This window comes from Chenopodium album, chromosome 9, assembly GCF_948465745.1.
Source record: "Chenopodium album chromosome 9, dcCheAlbu1.1, whole genome shotgun sequence".
NCBI lineage: Eukaryota > Viridiplantae > Streptophyta > Magnoliopsida > Caryophyllales > Amaranthaceae > Chenopodium > Chenopodium album.
In genome coordinates this window covers 54,371,523-54,383,827 of record NC_137842.1, presented here as the reverse complement: position 1 = coordinate 54,383,827, position 12,305 = coordinate 54,371,523, and positions in this window count along the sequence as shown.

The following is a 12,305-nucleotide window of genomic DNA, read 5'->3' as shown; positions in this document are numbered from 1 at the left end:
ACAGGCACTAGAAGAACAGGGCACTTGGGTGTTAGAGAAACTACCTCCCGAAAAAAGGCACTTGGAAGCAAGTGGGTGTACAAAGAGAAATATGATGAGCACGAAAACTTGCTGAGATTGAAAGTGAGATTAGTCATCTTTGGCCATCATCAGGTTGAAGGTTTAGACTACAATGAGACTTTTGCTCCGGTTGCAAAAATGGTGACGGTTCATACTTTTCTTGTAGTAGCGGCGGTGAAAAATTAGGAAGTCCATCAAATGGACGTTCATAATGCGTTTCTTCATGGTGATTCGGAAGAAGAGGTATATATGAAAATTCCCCCTGGTTTTGAGAAAAATAATTCTGACAAAGTTTGCATGATGAATAAGTCATTGTACGGGCTTAAGCAAGCTCCGAGATGCTGGTTTGCAAAGCTAGCTACAACTTTGAAACACTATGGCTTTAAACAGTCATATTATGACTTTTTCTTATTTACTCTGATAAAGGGTATAATGCAACTCAATGTGTTAGCATATGTTGATGATTTAATTGTAGCAGGCAATGATAAAAATGCTATGCTCAATTTTAAATCATATCTGGGAAAGTGTTTCAAGATGAAGGATCTTGGTGTATTGAAATATTTTTTGGGGCTAGAGGTAGCTCGGAATAAACAGGGAATTTTTATTTGCTAGAGGAAGTATGCATTGGATATTATAACCGAGGTTGGTTTACTTGATGCTAAACCTGCAGAGTTCCCTATGGAACAAAATCACAAGTTAGCCTTGGCTCAAGGAGAGTATTTTCATGACATAGAGAAATATCGTCAATTCATAGGTCGACTGATTTACTTGTCTGTCACGAGACCCGATTTGGCATACTCTGTACACATTTTATCACAGTTTATGCAAAATCCCAAGATTAATCATTGGGAAGCAGCTCTGCGAGTTGTTAGATATTTGAAGAAGAGCCCAAGACAGGGTATCTTATTGAGATCAGACAGTGCTTTACAGTTGGAAGGCTGGTGTGATTCATATTGGGAAGGTTGTCCTCTCTCCAGACGACCCTTGAGTGGTTGGTTTGTGCTTCTTGGTTTGTCCTGGGTGTCATGGAAAACCAAGAAGCAACCTACTGTTGCTCTTTCTTCATTGGAAGCAAAATATCGTTGTATGAATACAACGACTTGTGAATTGAAGTGGTTGAAACAACTTCTTGGTGACTTAGGTGTTAAATATGAAAATGAGATGCACCTTTATTGTGATAGTCAGTGCGCGTTATACATTGCGCAGAATCCAATGTTTCATGAACGAACAAAACATATTGAGTCGGATTGTCATTTTGTTAGAGATGCAATTACAGATGGAACGATTATACCTTATTATGTTCCTACGACGGTTCTGTTGGCTGATATTTTTACAAAGGCTTTGGGAAAAGCTAAATTTGAGTTTCTTCTTCGCAAGTTGGGTGACCGAGATCCGTACTCTCCAAATTGAGAGGGGGGGTATTAGGAAAGATAAATATTGTGAAATATTGTGAATATTATCTTGTGATTATCTTTAGGTTATTTGGCCTTGCCCTCCAAGTATCCTACTCTATATATATCATATAACTAATATATAAAGCTAAATTTTTAGCTAGGTCACGAGGCAGTGACACTTGGCGTTCTAACTTTTCGCCAAGTGTCGAGCCACATTGGATAGATTTAAATAGATTTCATAACATAAAAAAAAAAAGTTAGTTTAGAATTACATTTGGATAGAATTTTAGGATAAAATTGGTAGTTTAGAGTTTCATTATTGATAAAATACCAATATTTCAGATGTACAAATTAAATTTTAATTTTATTAGAAAAATGAGATTATGATTCTAAAAAATTATCATATGAATTTATCTTTTATATATATCATAATATTTTTTAGAGCGAAGGAATTAATTCAAAGTGTAAAACATGCATTTATAATATACTACCTCAGGTTAAATTTAGTTGCAATAAAGTACAAATTTTCGGAAACCAAGGCAAAAGATTGAAAATTTGATTATGGAAAATAAGGGTATTTGCTTAACTATTAATCCAACCTTAAAAAAAAAAAAAAAAAATCAACTTTAATTAAATTAAATAACCCACCACCACCAACACTACCAACCATCACCCAAACCACACACCACCACCCAGTACCAAACCCAGCAAACTGCCGACGCACCACCACCACTTCACGCACCTTCAGCAACCCGCCAACTGATGTGTCTATTTTATATAGTATTTTACCCATGTCCCTTGGTCATAATTAGTAGTGTTTTTGGCTCTTTAGAGCCACTTTTATTACTAATTAGTGTTTTCGTAGATTTGGTTGAATTTTGCAGGGATTTGCACTTTTGGAGCATTTTCCCGAGATATTATGGAGCAATCACGAGCACTGGAGAAACACGACCAGATTTTATAGCCCAGGGCCGGTTAGAGCCATCGAACCAGTGATTAAGGGCTCGGTATAGGTGATACCGGGGCATTTGGACCGAGTATTCAAGACCCGAAGAGGAAACCCAGATTGGCCCGAAAAATTGGAGCCCAATCGTAGTCCAGATAGTGGCCCAAGAGAGCCGCCCGGCTAAAGAGGCTGGCGCCCAGAGGCGAGCCTGGCCGGGCGAGGGAAGCAAAGGTCGGCACCCGGTGACGCTCCCGGCCGGGCGCGAGAAGCATACTAAAGAGAAAAAAGGCGCGCCCGATCGGGCGCGTGTTATTGTTAGGAGCTAATTATTCGACGTTTAAGTTTGTTTTAGTTTAGGATTCGTACGGAGTATAAATACTCCTCCGTAAAACGATTTTAGTATCTTCTTACTCTTCTTTTACCTTCTTTTACTCTCTCTTAATTATTTTCTTAGATTATCTCTCTCTACTTAGCTTTAGATTAATTCTTTCTCTTATACTTTTGTTCTCAACTTTATTCTTAATTCCAGATTTATTTGGTAACGATTTCTTTTCTCTTAATCTTAGTTGTTTATTTTATTCCTTTGATCATGTCTTGTTTTATTGCTTTGATTAGTTTAGTTTTTATTATGTGTGAGTAGTTTTCTTTCTAGGGTTTATGGGGATCCATAAATAATATGAAGGGGTAATTTATTGTTGTTAATTGTCAATGCTAGATTAATTTCCTATTGATTGATTTAATGCTCTGTGACTAGATTAGGCCTGATGTTTTATGCATGAGTTTGACAATATTGATTCGAGATTCGACATATGAGAATTGATGTTTAGGTCTAGTTTCAATAGGCAGGTTAATTTATAAATGGTTAAGTCGAGATTCGAAAGATGGGACTTAATACCGGTAAATTAATTGTGTGATTATAATACGTAGCGAAATCCCATTATGTTTCACCCTGGAATATTATTTATTGGTGAACATATGCCCTAGATCCTTTTATTCATTGTTTTCTCCCTATTCTTAACCTTCGTAGTTTAGTTTCATATTCAAACTTATATATTGGTTACTTCATAATCTAGATTATATTAGTTAATTAGGAATAGAAAGACTCGTTTCTCTGTGGATTCGACCCTACTTCCCTATATACATTAGTTAGAGGATTTAGGAATTACTTTTGATTTGGGGATACGACTTTACCCTGTCACCAACCCACCACCAGCAACCCAAGAACCCAGCCACCACACGAACCCAGCCACCCCACGAACCTAGGAAACCGTCGACCCACCACCACCCCCACGCACCCAGCAACCCACGAACCCAAAACCGTCGATCTGCAACCATGAACCCAGCACCGTCGATCTGCAACCACGAACCCAGCAACATCAATCCACCAACTCACGAAACCAACGATACCTACCCACGAAACCAAAACCCAGGAAACCCGACCACCAGCAACCCGACCCACGAATCAAACCACGAAACCCGACCCATGAATCAAACCCACGTCGTCGCCGATCTGCAACCCCCGCCGCTCTTAACATCACAAAGCCGCCATGAAAATGGGGTTGGAGGAGGAGAGAGAAAATTAAAGGGGATGAGGGTTTAATTAATTAAGCTTGGGGTTTGATTAATTAAGGTTGGGTATTAATATAATAAAATCAGATTTGTAATTTAATATGGTTATTTAAAAAAAATAGTAAGGGTATATTGGTCAATTACCACCCAAAAAATACTAAAAAAGGAAAGAAACAAGTTTGTTGCAAGTAAATTGAACCACCCAAAAAAGGAAATTGTTGCGAGTAAATTGAATCGGAGGTAGCATATTAATCGGTTAAAATAATATACCTCACAATCTAATAGAACTTTATTACTATGTAGATCTGTCAATTAGGGTCGGATAATGAGTCATCTCGGATTGTGTCATTTCAGATTACGAGTCAAGAAATGTTCAACCCTAGCCAAAAGTTTAGGGTTCGGGTCAACCCAACAGGTTTTGAACATTTATTTGATTTAATTTTTTTTTTTACTATTTTTTTAATTTTTTTTAATGTATTAATTCGAACATTTCCACCAACATTATTGTTAGTTATTACATGTCTACTACTCTACTAGATAGCAAATTGTCACAAAAGAATGAGAATTTACACAGAGAATTATTCAATCATATTTAACACATTTTAAAACGAAAAGAATACTATATTATTCAAAGAATTTACTTTATGTTTTCAACAATTAATTTTTTTTTATTTTTTTTATAGGAATTTTAACAATTAATTTAGGACAAAACGAGTACAATATGAGAAAAGGATATGCACATAAGTAACTCCGAAGATTTAAAATAAAAAATAAATAAAAATAAAAATAAAAAAATAAAAAAATAAAAAAGAAAAGAAAAGAAGGGCCGCCTTTAGATTTAATAACGGTGTGACTTTGGTGTTGGATACATCATAATCAGAGTTCAGGCATCAAGAGCTGCAGTTTGCAGTATGTTTTTGGCTTTTTAGGTTAGAGACAAATTTACAAACTTCGGGAGAATTGAGAAAACCCCCACCTCAGATCAACATCACTATTACTCGTACTAATTATTATAATCACCTTTTTTTTTTTTTTAAAATTATATTCAGTCAAGATTCTTCCTCATATTACCCAGAAACCTCTGAAAACATTCACGTACAATCTAGACTTTTTTTTCAAGCATCGCACATTATTCACACTAATGGGTCATGTAATAATGTGTTTTGGCCTCGTGTAAAGATTTAATGTTCCAGATTTATCTTTATCAAGCCAATTAGTAGATGCTGTTAGACCGGTTTTATATAGTTTTACACTTTTACATACAATAGAGTAAAACAAAAATAATACTAGGCTGCTACGTTAATGTGTGTGTTTTTTTTTTTTTTTTTTTTTTTTTTTTTTAACAATAATAAATATTCAAGTAAATTTTTTCGATTGTTTCTTGTTGATGTTCATCTGGTTCATTTTATTATTATTATTGTACTTTGTAATAATATTTGTACTTTTATTATTTCCGAATTCCACTCTTACAATATCTAGGGTGGCTAATACGAACCTATTAATGAGGGTAACTATTCAAATGTACATTTTGAATGACATAATTGGCAACACATTATTTATAAGAGTAATCTGGTACTACATCGCATATTAATGTGTTTTTTTAAAAGAAAAAACATTTAAAATAATAATTATTCTTGTAAATTTTTAAATGTTAGAAATAGACATTTAATAAATGCTCGAAATACACATTTAATAAATTAAAGGGAGTACTTTTTATAAGGTAGAGATGTATGTGCCATAACTGAAATAAGTATTTATATATCTATCTATACCAAAGTGGTTTTTTTTTTTGGAGAAATTTTTACTCAAAAATTCTACTCTATTTTTTTTAAAAAAATGTTGACTAATTATTACACTTATTTGCACACGCGTATTTATGCATTTTTAAAGGAATACCAAATAAGGATAGATAATTAATGTTTATTTGTAGTCATAAGGATTTCATAACATGACATTAGCATTTAATTTTTTGCTAAATTATTAACTGCTTAAAGACTTAATTAATTATTTTTTATTATAATTACACACACAGGCCAATTGACCATATTGGTATAAAAGTTAACACCCTTATGACAGATTGATATAAAAGTTATTGCCGACGACATATTGGTATAAAAATTAACATGTGGCGACATATTGGTATATAAGTCAACAAATTGCGACATTTACCCCTATTTTTTCGTCGGAGGATATGCGTATGATACACGCGCTTAATTTTAGTGCTAATAACTTTTATTTGACATTTTTTTTTATACTTTTCTCTACTTTTTATATTAATTTAAAACAATTATGAAGTAAAAATCCAAAAAAAAAAAAAAAGTTGAAAGCCCAGAAGTGATGAGAAAGAAGCTAGGGGAAAACGAATAGGAATGCTTGAGCAAAGGGATATAAGCTTGAATGTATTGAGGGCATGGGTCATTGAAGCATCACAAGGGTAGATTCTTCTTTTATTAAAAAAAAAACACTCATATATATATTTTTTTTTCTTATTATATTGTTGATTTACAAAGTTGTGGGTATAATACAAATGAAGTAATAATGAAAGTTAGCGTCTACTAGTAATTGGTTTTGAAATTAAATAACTAATATTGAGATTTTGTTTATTGTTTATTAGTTCTTTGGGGTTTTATCGTTTGATTGATTTATCAAAGTTATTGTATTGGAAGGGAAGAGGGAAAAATTATTATTTGGTGCTGAATAAGTATTTTATGATAATAAATAAGATTGCAAAAGTAATTAAAACAAAATTTTGAAGTATACAACACGCTCTTTCATCCGAAGAAAAAATAGGGGTAAATGTCACAATTTGTTAATTTATATACCAATATGTCGCCACATGTTAATTTTTATACCAATATGTCGCCGACAATAATTTATATACCAATATGTCATAAGGGTGTTAACTTATATACCAATATGGTCAATCACTACAACAATTCACCACTTGTGCCACGAATTATGCCACGGGAATTCTAAATTCGTGGCATAATTTGATCTTGCCACGGGAAAAATTAAATTCAATAATAAACTTGATATGACAACAAATATTATGCCATGGGAAAAATGATGTTCGTGGCTAACTGAAACTAGTGCCACGACTATATGTTTTTCCCGTGGCAAATAAACACTTATGCCACACGTATTTATATTCTTGTGGCAAATAGACAGTGATGCCACGACAATATTATTCTCGTGGAAAACAAACACTTGTGTCACGGGTATTTTATTCAATGTGACAATCATTATAACACTTGTGCCACATCAAAATTTATTTATGTGGCAAACATATGTTAATATAAACCGACCATATTTCTTTTAAAGAAAATAAACTTAGTGTAATGATAGGAATCTTACGACAAAATTTCTTTTATTATGGTTAAATTTACAATTAGTTTCAAACATGAAATACAAATTAATATGTAAAACAAAAAAATTACAAATTCTTTCAAATAAAATTGTTGGTTATGCACTATTATAAATTTTTAACCATATGACATTTACCCAAATAATATTCAAATAAATTTGTTTAAAAAATGTTGTATCTTATAATTATTGATTATTTTAAAAAAAAAATAATAATAATAAAATAAAATAAACAATGTAGTGTAAAATTGCCAAAAAAATATTTTGTTTTGCATTTTATTATTATTAATTTTTGTTTTTTTTTTTAATTTGCATTTTTTAGAAGATTAGCTTAGTCTTGTCAAATTGATGAATATATTTGATATTAAAAGTCATATGTTACAATAATTCTGAACAAGTAGAGCAGTACCAATGCAAAATACACTAGTACACTTGCTACGGTTTTATTCAAGCCTTTTGCTCTGGTTTTGAACCGCAAAACTAGGAGTAACACATAGGAACATGTATTTGCTACAATTCAAAATCATAGCATTTTTTACCTAATTGCTACGGTTTTATAAAAAAAACATAGCCTTTTCTTATTATATGATGCGATTTTAATGTGCAAATAGTAAACCAAAAGAATTATTTTTTTTTTGTTAGCATTTTTAAAGCTTAATTAATGTTGAGATTATTATATCTTCCTTGAGTCCTATTTTCTTCAATGTATTCTCAATCCAGAACCTCTTACATGTACATGAAGAAATAAAGTAATGAGAATCCAAGTCAGATTTATATCAAATCAATAAAACATGGTCCATTCTTTTTTCTTTTTTCTTTTTCTTTTTTTCCTTTTTTTTATAAAACCCATAAAGGGGAGCTAATTAGATATGTCAAGAAGAGCTACATCAAGAATACGAGAGGGAATTACATCAAACCAAATTCATTGACCCACTTCCCTATGATGAAACCGGGTCAATTCATGAGCAACCCTATTCCCACCTCGTTTCACAAAAGACCAATAAACAATAACAAAGTTAGTGCAAAATAACAAAACATCCTCTAAAATTAAAGAAAATTCACTATAGCCAATCTCTTCGCTCTTCAAAGCTTGGAAGACCTGCAAACAATCACCCTCAACTAAATTTTGGGCACCCATATTCGCAGCCAGCTGCAGCCCCCATCACACGGCTTTTGCTTCAGCCACCTTCACGTCCCACTTCTCACTGCCCTGCTAGACCCCTGTAGCCATAACTTCACCAAAACCATCCCTGATCACTACCCCAAACCACACCCAAAGTCACCTACAAAGGCAACATCAACATTAACCTTTAAGAGTCCAGCATATGTTGTCCAATCGACACACAACATCAGCCTTCCCTGAACTAACATCAGTAGCACAGCAAAAACCAGGCTTGGAATTTCCAGTCTTTATAGCATAGCTCAGCACTTCCCCATAGTCCCTACACTCCCCCTCCATGATCTAAGAGTTCCTAGCACCATAAATAGCCCAGCAAATGGCTATAAAGTTTGCTACATCACACTCATCCATATTCAAAAAACAGGATTCCTTAATCCGTCTTCCCTTCTCACCTAATACAATAAATCAAAATAACAAAATCAGAAACAAAGAATTGAAAAAATCGAATCCAAAACACAAAAGGGGTAAATTACGAAGAAGATTCTGGATACAAGTAGCCCTAATTCAACACAATTTCCAATTACCACATCGTGGTTCAATCAATGTATAGGTCTCTTATATGATAAGCTGCTGCACAACTCTCACTAGAACTTTTATTGATGGTTAAAATGTTGATTTGAAACCCATTGAATTCGAGTTACATTATGAAATCAGCTAATTGACGGATGATGATAGATTGAAAACAAATTTCACAACCCATTGAAACCCGAAATGATATTTGATATCACACATATATGTATATTAAAATTTTTTTTTTTAAGAAAAAAAAAACCCCAATAAATAACGTTAATTAATTTACATAAACATAATTTCAGAGAGAAATTAAATTTCAGATATAGGAGAGAAGGAACTTACCTGAGAATTTGAGATTTCCCACTTGAGTCTAGAAGAGAGTAGTTGGGTTAAAAGCTTGAAATTGGTAGAGAATAGAGGATGGAGTAAAGAACTGGCTTTCCCAAAAAAAAAAAATTTAAAAAAAAATGGAGTGAAGGATGAAGAACGCAGGTTGAGGAATTGAAGCTGTTAGTGTTTAAGTGTTTTACACCCTTTTTCTTAATGTTTTTTGTTTTTAATTTTGTTTTTGATTTTTTTAAATTTTTTTATTATAGATTAGATATATTGAGTATTGATTTGGAGGGAGTTTTACCACCTAATGTTGATGAGTTTTACTTTAGGGGTAGAATTCCACACAAAATTTTCAACCTCTTTACTGATTATGGAGGTAAATTTCCCTCCTACATTTTACTTGTAGCTTTGTAAAATTAATTTTATTTTTTATATTTTATTTTTTGATTTTTTATTGATTAGAACTTTATTTAAAAAATTATAATTTTATATTTGAATTGCTCACTGAATAGATATAAGATAGTATGATATGAGACAACGATCATAACATGGAGAATTTGCTTACGAATGATTCGATTTGATTCAATTATTACGTATTTAGTAGATCTAAATCTTTTTTTAGATGTCGTATAACTTTTATTTATGAATGATTTTATATACTCCCTCCGTGTTTTTTTAAGTGACTCACTTTCCTTAAACAATTGTTTTTTTTTAAAGTGACACACTTCCTCTTTTAGAAATTCCTTACATTTTAATAATATATTTTCACCCCACTATCTCTTACTTTATCATTTCTCATTCCTTTCATGGTCCGCATTTCCTCTCACATTCTTTTACTTTATCATTTTTCACTCCTCCAACCTACCCCACTAACATCTTATTTTATTAAAGTCAATAAAATCTCCTAAAACTACGTGTCGGTCAAACTGTGTCACTTAAAAAAAACACGAAGGGAGTATATAAAAAAAAAAAAAAGAAGATAGTGTACAACAAACATAGCATTCGATACACATGAATATATATAAATGTTTTATTTTATAAATATAAGTATAATCTGAAATAATTTAGTGCTCCGTAATAGATATGAGCATAGTTTCAAAATTACATTACAATGATTATACAAGTACCTATATATATAAATTAAGCTAGATAGGAGACTATACTATTATATGAAATAATTAGAATGAGGTTGTTAAAACATGGATTAACAATAACCTAATATTACTCTAACAATATTGTTAATCAATTTTATAGGATTATTAAAATAGTATTGGATGGAGGAACTCTATTAGTAGTAAAGTTAAATTACTCTTTAACTCTTTCTCAGACTAAGGGCTTGTTCACATTTACTGAACTAAAGTGAGCTTAACTTAACTGAACTAAACTGAACTGATTGGAGTTGAATTGAACTGATTGGAGCTGAACTTAACTAAACTAAACTAAGCTGAAATGAATATTTTTTTAAGAATGAAGGAAATTTGAAGCTGAACTGAACTAAATTGATTAGAGCTGAACTGAATTGAACTAAACTGATTGGAGCTGAAATGAATTGAATTAAAATTAAGCTGAAATGATATTCACACAATATATTTTTTTTTTTTGTAACTAGATTATTAAATGTAAGAAAACATAATTAATTGTGTACTTATTAGATTATTAAATGTAAGAAAACATAATTAATTGTGTACTTATTGTCGGAAGTTAACACAATTAATATTTTATCAATAATTCAATTTCAGTTATTACTTTTATATTTCGAGGACACTTATTATGGGGTTATTTATTCAAGGGTTATCAGTTAGGGGTTAGTTATTCATGAGTTACTCGGTTGGTTATAAGTTACTTAATAGTAGTAACCCTTAACCGACCAAGTAACCCCTTAAATAAGTAACTCTTGAATAAGTAATATCGTTTTTTTATTATTATTATTATTAATAAGCACCTTTATAATATATGCAGTTTTTACTTTTTTCTAGAGGAACAATATATACTACATTCTATAATATATATACACCACCTTTGATTTTTAATTAGTTGTAACTTTGAGGCATTATTAGTGAGATATAAATTATTCCGAAGTTGCAACTAATAAAAATCGAAGGTAGTATAATTAATGTAATAACAAGTTATTACATTATGAATAATCATACATGTGTAATAAAAAAAATAGAATTAACCACTTCAAATTAAATAAAAAAAAAACTAAGACAAATCAACAAAACACAAAAAAGATTAAAAAAGGATATAAGGTCATTATGTTATATTGATACTTATATAAAGTACCACTTAATCTTAATTAACAAATAATGTTAGTTCACCCTATTCAAAAACAAAAAACAAAAAAAAAAAAAAAAAAAAAAAAAAAAAAAAAAAAAGAAAGAAGTTAGTTCACCGATTAGGTAGCTAATTACCCCAAACAAAAAAATCTCACAAACACTAATCCCCTCACAAATCCCAAATTTTTTTTTTTGATTTTATTTTTCGATATTTGCTTCAATTTGGCGAGGCTCAAGATTTTTGCTCTTTAATTTTCATAATTTCTGATTTTTGTTCTCGAATTTTGATTTTATTTTTCGATTTTTGCTTCAATTTGGTGTGACTCAATCCTCCGATATACTTCAGACTTACAGTCTATAACTGAGTTGTAGTGGTATCAATCTCTCAATGTAAAGCATATAAATAAATATATGATGTGATTCATGCATGCAAATTATTTAGAAGACTATTACTCTGTACTTCTTAGATGAAGTAGCTTTTAATTAATAAGCTAATAGGGTTGTTGAAGACTTTGATTAATGATTTCCCATAATTAATAATTATATACATGATGGTGGTTAAGATCTAAAAATGAGATTTAGTCCTGGTGGTTCTTCGACTGCCACACAAAAACAAGTTTATCATAATAATTTATTAAATTATTATCATATGCATTTTGATTTGAATTTTA